This window comes from Rattus norvegicus, chromosome 4 (genome assembly GCF_036323735.1).
Source record: "Rattus norvegicus strain BN/NHsdMcwi chromosome 4, GRCr8, whole genome shotgun sequence".
NCBI classification, from domain to species: domain Eukaryota; kingdom Metazoa; phylum Chordata; class Mammalia; order Rodentia; family Muridae; genus Rattus; species Rattus norvegicus.
The window spans coordinates 82,145,442-82,163,334 of NC_086022.1; the positions used below are offsets into that span (position 1 = coordinate 82,145,442).

General features: G+C 46.0%; 2 long non-coding RNA genes across 5 annotated transcripts; one reads left to right on the forward strand and one right to left on the reverse strand.

Annotated features, from left to right (window-relative positions):
- Nucleotides 1-9,754: 9,754 nt before the first annotated feature.
- LOC120102273 (uncharacterized) lies at nt 9,755-13,948 on the reverse strand. 4 transcript variants are annotated; one of them, XR_005503572.2, is made up of 3 exons: nt 13,868-13,948; nt 10,972-11,302; nt 9,755-10,635 (listed from the first exon to the last, which is right to left on the reverse strand). It is a non-coding gene; the product is annotated as an uncharacterized LOC120102273 (long non-coding RNA). The 4 variants fall into 4 exon arrangements; XR_005503570.2 differs by having other exon boundaries at nt 10,956-11,302; XR_005503571.2 differs by having other exon boundaries at nt 10,956-13,736.
- LOC120102274 (uncharacterized) lies at nt 13,541-16,983 on the forward strand. Its single transcript, XR_005503574.2, has 4 exons — nt 13,541-13,676; nt 13,876-14,218; nt 14,711-14,924; nt 15,592-16,983. It is a non-coding gene; the product is annotated as an uncharacterized LOC120102274 (long non-coding RNA).
- The last annotated feature ends 910 nt before the right edge of the window (nt 16,984-17,893 follow it).

Sequence of the window (17,893 nt, forward strand, 5' to 3'; positions counted from 1 at the left end):
CACAGTCTAATGTCCTCTGCCCACCTTGTCAATCACTTGGATTTTCTCCTGGATCTCGTCTTGGTCTCACTGGACACTGGTACCATCTTACTGCCATCAGGGCATCCCGAGACTCAGGGTTATCGTCACCCTCCCCCTTCTCCTCCTCTAGGACATCTTTGTAACTTTCCTTGCCTCCCAGATTAGATGCTTCCAGAATTTTACTCTTCTTCGCTACTTTCTATCCTCTTTCTCCTGCTCCAGTCGCAGCTGAGGCTTCTGAGCAGACGACCTTGGACTTAGTTGGTGGTCCCTTTCTAAGGGCACCTGCCTTGCCTACCACAGTTGGCCCTCCAAACCCCTGTCTAATGCTGGTGCTTAAAGGTAGAACGCTACCTTTAAGCCATTAGTATAATGTCCTAAACATTATCAGATGGCGTTGAATTCGACTCTCTGCCCTTCTGGGATCCCATCCCTCCTTTTGATGGACTGGTGAAATCATGGAGAGAGTCCAAGTAAATCCAAACTTGTTCCCTTCCAAAACAACAGCTCAGGTAACCCTTCTGGCACCCGATACACGGACATGTGTGGTAGCTGGCCGTGAACCAGTTCCCCTAAATGACAGGGACACCTTTAGCAGGCAAGTCTGGGAGTAATTGAGCCATGATTGGCACCCACCACACAGCCCTGAACTGACAAGGAGCAGCCCAGGAGCACACGTCCCATCCAAGTGGTGTCTCATTTCTCCGAGGTGACTTTGTATTGCTTCACAGAGGCTGGCACACTGCTTCAAGAGTGCCTACTGGGAGTCGCACCTGAGCCTGGCGCCTGACTGCGGCAGACAGCTGCCTAGTTAAGGCGAATTTTGCAGTTAAATTGTGTTCTGCCTGGGAATTGGAAATGATTGCAGAAGGACAAATGCAAATGAGCTTCCAGTTCAAGGCAGGGGCTCGGAGACCGCTCTGCCTGGCATCGCCTCCATTCCCTTTTCAACTACTGTGTTGGAGAAACTTACCGGGCACTTTCCAAATTGCTCAGGAGAGTACAGAGTGGCTTTGGTGCAATGGGGAAACCACAGGCCTTGGGAGGTGACACTGACATTGCCTTCTAAGCACAGATATCAGCCTACTAGTCTCAGATGCTTGCCTTGACGGTGATAGGCTGGGAAACCTTGGGTGGCTCACATATCTGACATGCAGTCTCCTTATCTTTAAGCTATCATTTTTTAGTAATGATACCAGGTTAGGATTTAAAAATAAAAACAGACACAAAATATTAGCCCAGAGTTCAACTTGTAAGAATAAGATTTCAATCGGTGTGGGACTGCAGGAAAACGTTTAACCTATGGTTTCCTTTTTTCTCTCTGGTGGCATTTTTTTTTATAAGAAGAGAACAGAGGGGAGAGATGGTGTGGGGAGAATTCGAGGCATTTGACAGAGGGTGGGCACTTTGCAGGTGACGGGTGCTCTTGGTATTATCATGAGCTGGACATGACTGAGATTGTTTTGCATACGTTAGGAAAGGTGAGTGAGACGAAATGGGAGAAGACACCGTAAGCTCAGCTTCAGGAGAAAGGTTTTCCTGTCAGATGGGACCTGCCTCCTCGGCCTTTCCTTCCTCTCTGTGAAATGAGGTCAGAAGTGAAAATCAGTTCACCCTCTGGACTGAGTGCCAAGGACTGACCACAGGGCATGACAGCGGTGGGGTAGGGGCTCAGGCAGGGGCTCTGGAAGGAGATTTGAGGACAAGGAAGAAAAGGGCGGGGACCAACAGTAGGCTGACTATGGAAGAATAGGAAGGGGCACACTTGGCTTAGCAACAACAAAAAGTCAAATCCTGAGTGTGACAGAGGACTGTTCTTTTCCCCCTTCCCCATGCCCCTCCCTGTAACCCCACCATTTGGAGCCCCAGAGTCACTTGGGCAAATGCTATCACCAATTCAAGGGTGGAATTCAGCACCCCTCAGAAGCTCAGGCATGTGTGAGGGTGCCGGGTTGTGAAGCCTTAGATAATGAAAATGATTTTATTTTTAGGTTCATGTCTGGGGATGCTGGGCTATCAGCCGTACCACGGCTGTAGCTATGAGCCTGAAGATTTGACACACCATCACAAGAAACATACTCCCCCACCCCCCAACACACACACACAAAAGAACGGATCAGGTCTGGATCAGGTTTTCTGTAAACGGACAGTGAGAGTCTTCCAAAGCTGCCAGGCAGAGTGTCTCAGGGTCTAGCGTGCCCAGCTTGCTGCTGGGTTGCCGCAGGAGACGCTTGGCATCCTCTACTGCAGCTCAGTTCCTCATCATCTGTTCACTGGTCACAGTGCAGTCGGAAGCAATGGCTGTTTGTTTTCCCCCCAGAACAAGAATTCTCAGAAAATCGATTCTATCTCATTGACAATGCATGCTAAGTGATTGAAAGGCCATTAAACCCATTAATGGGGTGCTCTTTAAATAAAATCAGTCCCTAAAAGGGATCTTAGGCTTGGCAACATCAGTAGAGCTAACAGTACAAGGGGCCTGCCTGGAGACCCATAAATACACCAGAAGGAGCACCAGAGCTCTGGAGGGACACAACGGGGGGGGGGGGGGGGGAACCTAGAACAATGGGCAGCTGGGGCAGAGAGGGCCAGCGTTGGCAGGCAAGCTTAACGCTTTGGTTTCATTTTTGACAGGATTTACAAAATGGGGTGGATGGAGGGAAGTTTGCATCTTGATTTCAGTTAAGTATTTGGCATGTACCCCACCAAATTTCATGCACAAAATTAATTGAATTGTCTTGGATGGAAGTACAGTCATGTGGGTTGGAGATTGGCTGTCTCTACCACACGGGGACGCAAGGGAGGAGGCAGCCTTCTAGGGCCAGTCTGGTGAGGTCTCCTAAAACCTGTCACAAACAGGGGCCCTCATTTTCTCTTCCCAAGTGATAGTAACATCACCAGGGGCTCAGTGGGTAAAGCGCCTGCTAGGCAAGCACGAGGATATGAGTTTGATACCCAGTGCCCATGTAAAAGGCTAGGTCAACTGCATGTATGTACCTGCAATCTCACTGGGGAGGCAGAGACAAAAGGGCATCTGGAGCTTGCTGGATTGGTGAGCTCCAAATATAGGGAGAAATCCTGTCTCAAAAAACAAGATGGGGGGGCTGGGGATTTAGCTCAGTGGTAGAGCGCTTACCTAGGAAGCGCAAGGTCCTGGGTTCGGTCCCCAGCTCCGGAAAAAAAAAAAGAACCAAAAAAAAAAAAAAAAAAAAACAAGATGGAGGACTGGGGAGATGGCTCTGGAGTTATGAACACTCGCTGCTCTTACAGAGGGCCCAGGTCATGTTTCTAGCACCCATTTGGGGTGGCTCAGAACTGCCTATAACACCAGTTTCAGAGGGTTCTGATGCCTCTGGCCTCCGAGAGCACCTGCACTCACATGTACATCCCCACACACGTAGTCGCATGATTGAAGACAGCATAAGTCTCACTAAAGCAAGGTAGAGAAGAAATAAAGGAAGACGCCTGATACTGACCTCTGGTTTATGTACACATATGTATGCATGGATCTATATACACACATACCACGCACACTCCCATATACACTTACATACCTTCACACACACGCTCACACATGCACATACACTCTCACACATGCACACACTCAACCATGTACCCATGTACTCATTCGCACATGCACACACACAATCACCTACTCACACACACACATGCACACATATACTCACAAATACATGCACACACTCGCGCACACCTGCACATATAGGCCCACACACTCACACAATGGGCAGCTTACATAAACTGATCTCACATCCGGGTTTCACATTTCCTTATTGAGATGCTTTGTATTTGAAAGCTCTGTGTGTTGCTCTCTGTCAGCTGTGCGGGCCTCTTCAGTGAACCAGTGTGAGGAATAAAGAAAGAGGCAGAGTCAGGAGCAGGAGTCTGGAAGGAGCAAGGAGAGAGCATCTCTCCTCAGGCTTCTCTCCAGTGGCCTTGCGACACGAGTGAATACTACTTTCCCAAGTGAGGCTGGCATCTCACACCCCAGGAAACGGGGAGAGGGAGCCTTCTGAGGAGCTTTACCGACTCCCGACACTTGGAAAGTTCTGCTACAGAGCAGCTGGACCTGCCCAGGGGGCACTGGACAAGAAAGCTCTCCTTTCAGCACTTTCAGTCAGACCGAGGAGTGTGTGTCAGCTCCCACTGGTGCTTCCTATGGGGACGGGTGGCATTCGCTCGGAGGATTCCTCCCAAAAGTATTACAAAGTACAGACCGGGAAACTGAGTCACGGAAGACTGCACTGAGGGTTCATCTTCCCGGCGAGTAGTGAGACCCGGTTCTGTTGCAAGTTTCCTGTCTCATCCAAACAAAAGACACTTGGTGTCTCCTGTGATCACGAGACGCTCCTAGAAATAAATGGTCCGTCTGGGAAGGCGGTGGTGTCTCAAAGCTGGGTTTCTCTGTATGGCCCTCCTGTACAGAGCTGGCCTCATTCTGTCTTTGCTTCTTTTGTTTATTCAAGTGGCCGTGGCCTGGGAGCCAATGATGTATCAAGAAGGAGACTGAAAAGGTACAATTTCCGTTCTGCAAGGGCTTCGAGCCCGGTGAAGGCTCACAAAGGAATGGGTCATTTCTTTCAGTGATGTTTTTATTTAAAAATACCCTGAGCCTATTTTCTGGTTGAACGGATGGGCAAATTATAGGGCATCCATACAAGGTAACACTACCCAATGCCAGAAAGGAATGAGCTGTGATGCATGGGACAGCATAGGGGAAATCCCAGTCGGATCTCTCTGAGTGAAAGGTGCCAGCTACCAACATTGTGTAGGTTAATTGTCCTGTTGCTGCAACCAGACACCTGACCAAAGCACCATGCTTGAATCTCGGTCATATTTCTAGACCTCATTGGTATTCCCCAGAAGTTTTCAACATATCTAAAAATCAACTTACTTTTTAACAACCTCTCTTGTTTGAATGAGTCTAGACTTTTTAGTGTCTTCTCTATATCATGAAAATGAAACAAAACAACCCCCCGTGGCTGGGGTGTCTGTCTCCCATGGCAAACAGTAGATGATTTTGCTCCGTCAGCTCCATGGCTGGGGGTGTTCTTGTCTATCCCTGGGTCAAACTTTCCCTCACACTCCTTCAGTGAAATCAAAGCCCGGAATTTCATCTCACCGACCTGGTGAGGGAGCACACATTATACACCAAGTTGCACTGAGGTGGTGAGTGGTTTGGTGTGAAGGAGGCAGAAACATGGAGAAGAATGTGTGTTTGGTGCCCCAGGAGCGGGGGAAACCGGAATTCAAGAGTTTCTGGGTAGCTGAAAGTCACAGGGTGTACTTAACAAGATGATAAAACAATATATTCCAGGTAGAGAGGTTAGAAAGTGGCACCAGTCCTTCACAGGAAGAACCCTCTCTACCTTTGGAATTCTCACCCGGTGTCCTTGATGCTTCACTGACTGGGGCAGCTGGTCTCCCCAGCTCACGTTAATGGTCCTGGTGATACAGGAGTCCCTTTGGTTTATGGAGACGGCTAGCAGGAGCATGCACTGTAAAGGGGGCAGACACCAGCCAGTGTTGGGCAAGGCTATGAAAGGCATGGAGAGGCTCCTTTAAATGAAGTAGAAGGTTCGTGTGTCCTGTCCTGTGTCCTCCCCCTTCCCCTGTAAAGATGGCGCCAGTCTCTCCTTGAACGCAGAGTGAACAGACGATCAATAGCTTCTTACTTCTGGCCAGGGTGTGGTAACGGCTAGGCCATTAGTACACTGTTGGGCTCTTTCCATGGACATGTGTTTCCCCGAAGCTGCTACAGCATTTCCGAGACACTTGGCTTCCTCTCCTACCTAGCTCGCACAGCCTACGGGAGGAAGGGCTCCAGCCCTCCATGCTTATGAAGAAGGTAATGCATGTCAAATTGCCTTGGCTCACCCAGGCAATTGTGCACCTTTAGAAGGTGCAGGGAAATGTCTCTCTGTGGTCAGATTGGCCCATCACACACATCTGTTCTCTTGACCAAACTCCAGCAATCTGCCCTCTTTGCTGCAGACTTCGCAACCTGCTGCTGGCTGGAGTCCCAGGCCCAGGCAGGAGACTCTGTACAAAGCCAGTAGACTGGAGTTCTGGCTGTCCCCAGGCATGGAGAGCGTCAGTCAAAGGGCCCCACAGCATAAAGGTATCCCCAAGAAACCTACAAGCAATGGAGACTCAGAGGAAAAGCAGAGGAAGGGAGAGGTTTTGACTGCAGAAAAAGCACGGTCAGCACTTCCTGGAAATGCTGGGAGGGAACCGTTGCCAGGATCCCTGGAGCTATCTCTGGGAAGGTGGTCACACAGGGTAGGCTTCCTTTTCTTCTCTCTCCCATCTCTCTCTTTTCCTCTGCTGCTTCTCACGCCACTCTCCTTGGTGACCTGACTTTTGACTGTCCTCTTTCTCTTCTGCCATCTACCAAGAGAAACACGTGGCCTTCAAAACAATGCACTCACATGAAAATACAAGAGGGTGAAGGTTTCCATAAGCCACCTCAGAGATGCTTTTGAAATGATCCAAAGCAGCTGCCTTTGGACAATAATTCAATATATATAATTTACTCACCTAAATTATACAATCAGGCTGTCTTTGTATAGAACTGGGCAGCTGTCAGTTTTCTAGGATATTTTTAATCATTCTCCAAAAAAAAATCCCCATACCTTTTACAATTACCTCCTACCCCCCAACTTCTTACCCTCTCCTCAGGCACGGGCAAGCACTCGCCTACATTGCAGGTCTATAGATGTGCCTACCTTTGACCATTCATACAAAGAGGATCATGTTATAATCTGCTTCCGCCCATGTAGTATTGATCAGAACTTTATTCCCTTTTATTGTCAAATCATATTATGCTGATGAATATACCATGTTTTATTTATGTGACCATGTGCTATTGAAGCCAGGGGTACTTTTGATAAGTGTAGAAAGGCATTGAGAAAAAGTGAGCTTCACCTTATTTCTAAATGACTTTACAATAACGTTAGCATATTGGCTTTACTGACACACGACTATTTTATGTGTATACTAGTTCCATTTCTCACTGTAAGTGAATAGCTTGGAGGATTATTTCTAGGCAAGCCTCTCTGGGACTTAATTCTGTGGAATCACATCCTCAGGTACAGCCAACTCATGGTCATAGAGAAAACACTCCTATCAACATGTCTGAAGAACTGAGGTCAGATTTAAGAAGAGTGAGCTTGTAGGAAGATGTCTTCAGCTCGGGAGATCAGAAGGTCTTTCAAGATTCCAGATTGCGGTGTTTATAGGGACTTGAAATTCTAGATGGCTCATGGAGACCGAATGGGTCTTTCCTTAATGGCAGATAATTAAGTAACACATCTAACGGGTTCACTGAGTGTGATGACAGCTAGACACACATTTGCTGTGAACATAACTGTCAACTCTCCTCCTCAGTCTATATTCTTGGGTATCTTTAGTCTAACCAAGCTACGGGTTTACTAATTTCCAGTGTCAGGTGCATTTGTATCCATGTTCACACCCAACAAGGAGCGCTGTCCTGTAGAGAATTCGCCACAGTGAAGAGGCATCTGTGGCATCCCTCCAGGCCAGGAAAGCAATGGAGATTTCCTATGAAGCCATGCAGTTGACTCTAGGGCTGGAGCCAGTGTCTCACAGTGTACACCTTGATAACACAGCAGCATGCTGTCCCGTTGTTTTGACTTATATTAATTGCAATGCTGAATTTAGCTCAAAAGTCAATTATTAGAAAGATAAGCAGGAGGGTCTTATCAAAAATGTTTAGGTCAAGAAGGAATGTGGGTTGAGAAAAAAATTATAAAATGCTATGTGAAACAAAAAAAGACAGTGAGCACCTACAATGCTAGCTAGTGAGTAAAAGGACCAGAAGACCAGTCACCCTCTATCCTTATGCTGATAGTGGCTACGGTCAAAAGAAGAGCAAGAGAAATAACATGAAATACTCTTGAAGAGTCCTTTGATAAAAAAAATAATTAAACGGGAAAGTTTATATCCAGAAACCAAGAGCAAAGAGTCTAAGTCACATGAGCTGATGGGACAGAGGAAAAGTTGTGCTTCTGTAGAAGGTAAGGAGAGCATGGAATGCTTGGAGCAAGGGCCAGCATCTGCTTTCCCCGCAGCAGGTGGGAGCCAGGGGAACTCACGGACTTCTCAGTAGACTATTTTCTGTTTTGTTTGGCTTATACTTCTTTAAAAGCATAAGAGCCATTCTCAGTCCCGAGTTACACAGTAACCATTTGTGGTTCTGATTCAGCCCACATGCACACTATTTTGACTTCTTCTATAATTAAAAAGAACCAGGAAAAAAGAAAATACACATACTAATTTCAGGAGATTAGAAAAAATGATGAATAAGAATTAATGCTGGAGAAATTGATTAATAGAGGCGAAGGCTAAAGTCAGTGGCCTTGGAAACAAACCAAATGAGTAAGAAGAATAAATACATTCAAAGAATTGGTTCTTATGATGCGTAAGATGGGGCCGCCTCCTGCAGTCTGAGTAAACCCCGAAAACACACTCAGGGAGAATTCAAAGATTGAGGAGGGCAATTTCCAGAGAGGAAAGGTGAGTCAAGATTTACCACTGAAAAAGGCACCAGGATCAGCTGCTACCCACAAAACAAGTGACTCAACTACTTAAAAAATAAAACAAAACAATATTAGTTCTCTGAGAATTCCATAATCATCACCTAACTCCTTAGATTCCCCCTACCTCTCCTCATACCCACCCAACTTCATGTTCTCTCTCTCTTTTTAAAACTCTATTGTCTACTTTTTTTTAAGTAATGAAAATGCTTCAAGTAACAGAAAAATGGAAAGTTCTGGAGATAGTCCCCCTTGGGACGTTAGAAGTCGGAGGCTGTAGAACAGAAGCAGCTGGTAGGTTTTGTCTTGGGCTCCAGCATGCCTGAGGTAGGTGCTGTCTGCTGAAGCCCAGAGAGCGCTGAGGAGGTCGACATTGAGTGGGTGAAGACTGGGAACCAGTGTCCTATTCCTAACTCAACATGAAATACCAAATCAAATGGATCTAATGGACCATTCCCACAGAAAGAGCCAGGAACCGCTGCGTGATGACTTTCACACTTCTGAACCATTTGCTTGGGACAATTTTCAAATGCAGTAAGATGTATAGGCCTCTGAGAAATCATTCTACAGCAGTACAAAAGCCAAGTTCTCCACCAAACCTGACCTGCTCACAGTCATAATAACCAGAGAGTCAGAGAAACCCCAGGCTGCAGAAGCCAATGATATCAAAGGCCATGCCTAGTCCAGTGGCCATGCCTAGTCCGATGGCCATGCCTAGTCTGATGGCCATGCCTAGTCCAATGGCCATGCCTAGTCTGATGGCCATGTCCTAGTCTGACGTCCATGTTGGGAAGGCCAATATCTTTGTCCCTGATGCTTTTGTTGATTTGTAGTTAAACAGACTTCTTCCCTTTCCATTGATCTGGCAGTGACCCCTAGTTCTCTGAATGCAAAAACAAACTTGTGAGAATCTCTCCAAAGCCCCAGGAGTCAGCTGTCCAAAGACTGTGACTTCTAACCTTGCCTATGTTAACGGCTTCTGTACCTGTCACAGTTACCTTGGAGGCAGAAACCAGAAGAAATGAGAGGACCTACTTCTGCTAGGAGTAAATCTTCATTATTATTAGAAAGGGGAAGCGTGGCTTTACTATCCTCAATTTTATGACGAAGTAAAATAAAATGGGAAGGAAGACCAGGAGAAATGATCACACGGCTAGCGCCCTCAAACCCAGCACATGTTTACTTAAGCGACTCAACAAACATAACCCTGGGTGTCCGTTAAATCAGCAAGCATGTCAGTTGGCATTTCTGGTTACAGACCATTTTATAGTCAGACATCAGTCATAGCTGTAAAAGCCATTTGCCCTCTGTCTTCTGTCCAATCAGAAACCAGGCTAGAGGAAGCAAGGCTGGAGTTGGGCAGTTTTTTTTTTCCTGGCTTTCTACAGCCTGATTTATCAGACTGCCAACGGAAACTGCCTCCCTCAGGTTAGGAAGGTCCCCTTGCTTGCCTTGCCTCCTAAGGAGCAATGGATGAATTGGTGCACCAAGAAGGGAAGAGGTGTAGCAGGCATTGACCATGATGCCCATGATACGCACTGCAGGGACCATCCAAGTGGACCGCCTCAAAGGTCCACTGGGGGCTCACATGGCGGCCATTGTTTCTCATTAAGGCTGGATTTGAAGTGGATGTCAGCATTGGAGGCAGAGACATAAGCGAGTGACCTTGCAGGCGACCTTGACTTGACCTTGCTTCACTTGTCACTTTCTCCCTGGCACCACGTTATTGATACATCACTGAGGCTGTCAAGTCTTGACCTTGGTCTTGCAGACGATGCATCTCATGGCTCCTCCCAGACATCGCTGCCTCTGAGATCTCCCCCCACCTCAAATCTGTGGCCTTCTCTTTGCACTTACTACCTCTTAATTCTTAAGCCACCTCTTCATTTCTGAATGCCACTTAGCAGCAGCAATTATGACCCCAGTGGGCACTCGGACGGTCCCATGTCGTCCCCCGACTCCATCTCCAGCTCTGGACATTTTGTGTGTCACTGGCCTCTCCAATCGTAACAGGCTGGGATCAATTTTCCAGTGGCAGCTTGGAAATAATCGTGCAAAATGTATATTAATACAGAAATATATTGTGAAACTGTCCTTAAACAAACAAATGAGCCACTTTAAAATATTACTGCTATAAATGACCATGACAGTAGCACAGCACATATAATAAAAAATAACTGCTGAGGAGAATCTGCTGAATTACTATAGTAATAAACCAGATGTGATTATTATCATTTAACACGGTCATTGAATACTATGAATCCCTGAAGCCATTAAAATATTTATGATTAAACATTTGCTATTCCTTATAGCAGAACATATAGTTGGGTATTAAAAAAAAAGCAGTTAAAGTATTACTTCAGCTAATCTGTACCAGTTCAGTAATGGAGGTCAACCAACATCGGTGGTAGCTTTCGGAGGAGAGACGAATGGTTGCCTCTCCATCTCGGCTGAGATGAGATACTCTGTTGCTGCACGGTGGAGTGCTTTGACTGCACACTATGAAGGCAAGACCCTCTTCCCATTCTCCATGTCTGGGGACACAGGTGGTCTCAGGGTCATTCTCCTAAGGTCAGAGCAGATGGAGAGAGACCTTGAAAGCCATTTGCAACTTCCACACCTTGATAATCTTCCATCAAAAATCTTCACCAGTGAGTCTCTGCTTAGCCGGCTCCCGCCTGATGTGTTAAGTGCTCAAGAGAGGCCTGCAGACATGGAGTGGAGGTGGGGGATGGAGATCTTCATTAACTTTGTGGGTCTCTCTCTCTCTCTCTCTCTCTCTCTCTCTCTCTCTCTCTCTCTCTCTCTCCTCTCTTCTCTCGATGCTGTACCCCCATCGCTCTTTTCATGGTTATTTTAAGTTAAATCAGGTCTGTTAACTCTAAGGTGTGGCTTGCTGTCCTGCAAAGAGTTATTGGTCTCTCCGTATTTTAATGAGACGTCCCTGCACCCTGCGCCTACCTTCCATGGAATTTGACTGTTCTTTGTGCCTGGTTCTGTGTGAGATCAGCTTCACTGTGGGCAGGGGCTGTGGCTGACAAGGAAACCTGCCCAACCACTGAGCGCCCTGTCTTTCTAACAGTCCAGGCATGGCCTACCTCTGTCAGAAGGAAGAGCTGGGGGAGAATACTTTGCCATAACCACCTGAGACTTCCCTGAACGTCTTAATTATGTTCTCCATAAGAGTGAGAATTGGCAATCTCCTTCTATGGATAGCAACGGCAGCAGCCTTCCCTTATGTCTGTAGAGGTGGAGAGTTTTCAAAATATCAAGTGCTTGAGTTGAGACTCTTGAGAATAATATAAAAAGAAAAAAGTAATTTTAAGAAGAGCCCTGGAGTTGGCTGCCACGTCTGATTGTCGCTGGTGGCACGGTATTTGATGTGTCATATAGCTCCACGTGGCCTCTTGACTTGCCAAAGTGTCAGTTTTCCCGTACAACCATGGCAACTGTACATATTGGTGTGATGTATATAAAACATTTATCCTCCGCTGCCGTATGGATAATCGGTATTTAATAAACATTAATTTATTAAATGATGAATGAATGGTGAATTTACTCATTTTCTGCACTACCACGATGACGACTCCATTCCTGGCAGAGGTAGTCACCTCTCGGGAGCTCATTTGATTCCCAGCATGCCTCTCTGGAGATTCTCATATGGTTTTGGCAGTGCGGCACGGCTCTGTCATGTGGGTTCCATATTTGCCTTTATGCTTCCAAGTTTTATCATGTGTCTGCTGGGTTCTCGGGGTGGTGTCAAGTCTGTGGGTTCAGTAAGCTGGGCAGTGGTGTTAGCCTGTGAGCAGGGGCTCTCATAAAGCCTCTAAGAGGAATTCAAAAGAGTTCCCAAGAGTCCTGCTGTTCCAGTCATCTCTAATGAACAGTAGTCATTAGAGACTCTGTGCGCCAATCAGTCATTAGATGGGCAACTATTCATTGACAACGGGGTTCTCCTGCTTAAAGAGACCTCTATCAGAATGCACTTAGGGCATTACTGAGTCCCTAACCCTGGCTCGCGTGCACGTGTGTGTGTGTGTGTGTGTGTGTGTGTGTGTGTGTGTGTGTGTATTTGACTTGTCAGCTACTCCAGCATGTAAGGTGGGGGCGGGTTTGGAACAGCTGCTTACAGACTCAGCTCAGGAGGGGTGGGATTGATTCCACTCTCCATCCATGAGCTGGATGAATGTCACTACCACGCCCGGGACTTCTGGGACTTTCTGCAGCTCCAGTTCTTGTGGGGTGTCCTTCTATCCTTTGTTCTTGTTGACTTCTGACCTCTGGATCTCTCTTGGACCCTAAGGCAACTCTTTCTTCTCTGCCCACAGCCACTAGTGTCTTTTCAAACTTCCAACCACAATCACACCACACAGCGGCCCTTTAGTACAGCGCTCTGCGAGTGCACACACGTGAGAGACGTTACCTTGAAATTGACTTTAGTGAACAACTGCTAAGTAGGAACTGAAGCTGGGAAGCCACTTTTTCGTAATAGTCCCTAAATCATACCACATCTAGGCAAGTCCGTCAGTTTCCCTCCTAAATGGGTCTTCCCTTGCTGTTTAGCTACTTGGCCTTGTCAAAATGTTCTTCCCCTCATCTGAGTTCCCAGGCTGCACTCAGGGCCTGCCTTCTTGTCAGTGTTTGTGCAGGGTAGTCTGCCCTTGACTCGGGCCCTATCTGAAGGTCACCAAAACAGCTCACTGAACTATTCGATAAAGTTCAACTAAAAGATATGGTTAACCTCAGGCGTTTTAGAGCTTGTGTGAGCATTTAAGTGCTGTTCACATCAGCCTATGGTCTTCTTTGCTTTCGGAAGCCATGTTGGGGAGCCATACTGTGTTGGGCCTAGGCTCTGCCCTTCTCTGCAGTAACACTTAGTCTCAGTAGGGCAGGTTCATTGGGTTGTACCTGGAACCAGTTTCTGCTGAAGGAAATACTTTTAATATTTCCACGTCAAATAGATTGCCCAAGGTGCAAATCTATTTAAAACAGTTCTTGAGTGTTAACATTTAAATGTTGTTATTTTTGTTCCGAGGACAGCGTACTTCCGCTGAAGAAATCTGGGCCTTGGCTGGGAAGGTGAGTCCTCTGGAGACTGAGTCCAGCTGAGCTCTTTCTTTCATTTCTGCTCTAGTTTTCCTAGTTTTTTGATAAAGATTCAATTGATTGTTAGTGAATTTTTTAGGCAGAAGAGAGCCTATCAATTTAGCTTATCTGTTTTTGTATTTACTTTATGTTCAGCAAAAGACAGTATTTTTTTTTTTTGTTACCTCCATAGGAACAAAGATGTGAGAGCCACAGGACAGAGCGTGCATCATCTTGATGGTGAAAGGCTATGGCCGGCTGATACTGATTCTTGTAAGGATTCCGGATGGAACTTAGCAACTATGCCAGTATTTGCTTTCCCGATTGTTTCTTAAGCAGGTCTTTATGCCATCAGCAATGCAAAGACCTCATTATGCATTAACTCCTTTAGTCATACAGAGCCCCCTCACCCCTGAAACAGACATCATAGGGCCCCATACTTAGTTACTTCTCTCACCAACGTGCTTACAAACCCAGCTAACGCAACCTGAGGGAGGAAAGGTTTCTTCTGGCTCATGTTTGGGGAATGGTGGCTGGTAAGGCAAGGCAGCAGGGTTCTTTGTGGCTCCGGCACTTAGAGCTTGCTCACACTAGGGTGGACCAGGAAACAGACACTGGACAGAGAGTGGGACAGGCTACAAACCATAAGGCCTACCTCTCCTGTGATGCACTTCGTTCAGCTAGGCCCACCTCCCAAAGGCTCCATGGTTTCCTAAGTAGTGTCACCGGATGGGTACCAAGTGTGCAAATGTATGAGCCTGTGGGGAGAATTTTATATTCAAATCATAAGAATCCCTATTCTTTCTTTCTTTCTATCTATCTATCTATCTATCTATCTATCTATCTATCTATCACCTATCTATCTTAGACAGGGTTCTATGTAGCCCAGGCTGACCTCCAACTCACTATGCAACAGAGGCAGGTCTTAAACCATTAATCTTCCTGTTCCGGCTTCCCAAGTGTTGAGGTCACTGGCCTGTGGCTCTACACTCAGCTCCAACTTCCCAATTTTACACCATCACTTACAGACTCATCTGAAGAAAGTTCTCCTGGCGTCCCCTGTTACTGTGGCTACCACTTGTCTGTCTCTCTACCTGGCTGGTTCAGCGCAAGCCAGGCGATTGTCTATACTACCTGCTACCTGCACAGAGGCTGGCACGCAACAGTTAATTGCTAAGTTAGTTGACAGAAAGACAGGACCAATGAATGTGTAGAAGGAAGACGCTGCCTTAAAGTCACCAGGTAGGGAATAGACTCAGCATTCAAGACCATGGCTGCTAGACCCCCAGTTCTTGCAAGTCCTGCAAGAATTTCCTTTGTTAATGGATGGAGAGAAGATGCCTAAGTGTTGCCACTCCTGTGGTGGAAGGAGCCTAACCCTAGCCCAGACAGTGGGCGAAGTCCCCTAAGCACTATTCTGAGACTGGGAAGTCTGGCTCTGAGACAGCTCGGAGAGAGAGTGGGTGAGATGATGCAGAAGGAAGGGTGGTGGGGGTCGTGTAGAAATTCTTTTCTTAAATGAAAAGCCCAAATAAAGTAAATAAATGAAAACATAAATCACTGTGTCTTCTCCAGGCTCCTGGCTACAGGAAAACAAATTAGAAAAGGGCTTGAATGAAAGGCTCATGGAAGAGGCTTGGCTTGAATTAAGTGCTTATATATTTTCAAAGCACTTTGTTGGTTTCTGTAAAAATAGCAAATAAAAAGGTAATAATATCTCCTGGCCCTGCGAGGCAAACGCTGGTGATAAAGTAAACTCAGGCTCGGGCTTGGGGGTGGAGGATTTAAGTGTCCGAGCTTCGGCATTGGGAAAGGAGGGCGTTCGTTTTAGACGTGCCTGCCTTCCTCCCTTAATAATTCATGACGAGGTGCTACATTTCCAAACAGATATCGTGTGTCTTTCTTACAGCACCCGCTCACCTCCTAAAATGGCCCCGAATGAAACTGAAGGACATAACTTGAAGCTTTTATCCTTGTGACAGCTCACCTCAAGGAGCTGCTTCGGGGCTATCAAATACTTATGGTTTGAGGCATGTTTTGTAATCTCTTTTATTCATAGTTTGAAGAATGTTAATAAAGATAATTAAAGCCAGCACCATCCACCGCGGGAGTCAAAAGCTGCTCTGCGACTCTTCTTGACCCGCTGCGTTATTAATTTAAAAGTAAGAGCTAGCTGGAGAACTTGGTTGCTTTTGCAAATGTTCAGAAGCCGGGGCAATGAGGCTTTCTCAAAACAGTTGTAGGAGAAAATGGCACCGGAAACGTTAGCTGTGGCTGGAGGAACTTTCCCCTCGCAAAGAAAGGCTTAGGGCCTTTTGTTGGTAAATGGCAGGTGGGTTGTACAATTCCAGGGTAATTTCAGAAAGCCATCTTCTGAACGTAATAAACACATCTGCAATAATAGGATTCAGAAAATAGCAAAATGCATTCCAGACGCCCTTTGATTGTGCATATAGAACAGAGAATTTAGCTATAATTGGCTATAACACAGTTATGGACAGCAAATGACACACCGTGGAGTTGGGCGATGTGCAGTTCTGATTAGAGATGGTGTGTTTCAGACAAACGCCACCAACAGAACAGCGGCAGGTACATGGTGACACAGCACCCCCCCCCCCAGCCTCCCTCCCTTTCTCCCTCCCTTCCTGTTTAATGAAATCATAAATTAGACCAGAAAACTTATTCTATTATTTTTCAACTGATCAATTGACAGCCAATACACCATTTTCTTCAGAGGCTACGACTGTGTGAGAGAGGGAAGTGGGAGCCCACGGAGAATTGACTTTTGGAGAACTAGATGTAATTTGAATCAAGAATTATAATGGGAAATAAACCATTACAATAAACAAGGAAACATGTACACAATTACTTTCATGCTGTAATTTTATTCACTCTAGTTGGGAAAATAAAGAGATAATACTGACCGTAGCACCTGGGTATTTAATGCAAACTGTAAAATCTATTATATTAAACAAAGTCAAAAGCAATGTGAAAGATCTTGAATCTATTCAAGGCATGCACCTCATTACAGACTTAGCAAATTAAAACACAAATAGGATTAGAAAAGAATAATGTAACAATCTCCCACCAGGTCCCTAGAGCATTAAGTCATAAATTGGGTTTGCATTAAATTGTGCCTGCAGTATTGAATTCAGGGAAAGAGCTGTGGGCTGGAGATAAACCATGCCGGGCTACTCACCAACTTTGGCAAAGCTATGTGTTTTCTGAGACGTGCAGTAAATTTGTTAGACTAAAACAGCTCCAAAGAAAGAAATCAAGCACTTCATATCTCAATTTAAAAACGTCCCATGCTGTGCCATATGTGGTCCTACCCAGATAAAAACATGGACAAGCTCCCATGTGAATTGGAGCTGCGCTTGCCGGTTAAGTGTGGAGGCGTTTTACTTCCTGTACTGTGTCATACCAGGCACATTTTAAACAAAACGAATGAAACTGTCAACGTAGTTCCTAATGGATTCAATTTTGCTTTCTGTTTGCTTGAGTCTGTATGTGCTGAAGAGAAGTCTCCAGATGAACTTTCCCTTTAATTCTGCAGGAAGTCTAGACCTTACATATCCTGGCTGACCCCATAGAAAAAAAATGTATAAGACATTTAAAAAAGCAAATAAATATTAAGGCAATTTTTAAAGTGATTCTCACTTTTGTAAGTGAGGCACTTCTCCTGTGGTGATGTGCTTTGAGGGTTTGTTTTCTCACCCTCTGGCTAAGAGAGGTGGGGTCAGGAAAAGAGAATTTGTTCCAGTTTCCTATGTCATCCATGAAAAAAGTCTCAGCCCTTGGGCTAATTTCTCTGCTGTCTGAAAATGGGCTGGCAAAGGCAGACCACCTCTGGCTGTTAGCCCTCCTTTAAGATCATTTTCAGATGTGGCATACAGTTGATTTTCTCTTCCTTGACTTCTTAAGGCTGTGATGAGAACTAAAGGAGGTCCATACAAAAGGCTAGGAAAACGTAGTTAAAAAATACAGGACCCCCTGACTTCACCTCTAAGTGATATTTGCAAGATGTCCCGAGAGCAAGCGTAGGCTGCTGTGCTGGGTGGCTCCAATGAAGTACAAGCAGCTTAATGATGCAGGGGGTAGGACCTCGTCCCTGCCTTCTGCCTTTCCCCATCGAGCTCTGGGCTCAGACCACTCTACCTCCCAGCCTCTGCAGCTGGCTGGCCTGCCCTCCAGGTGACAGGCTTCTACAT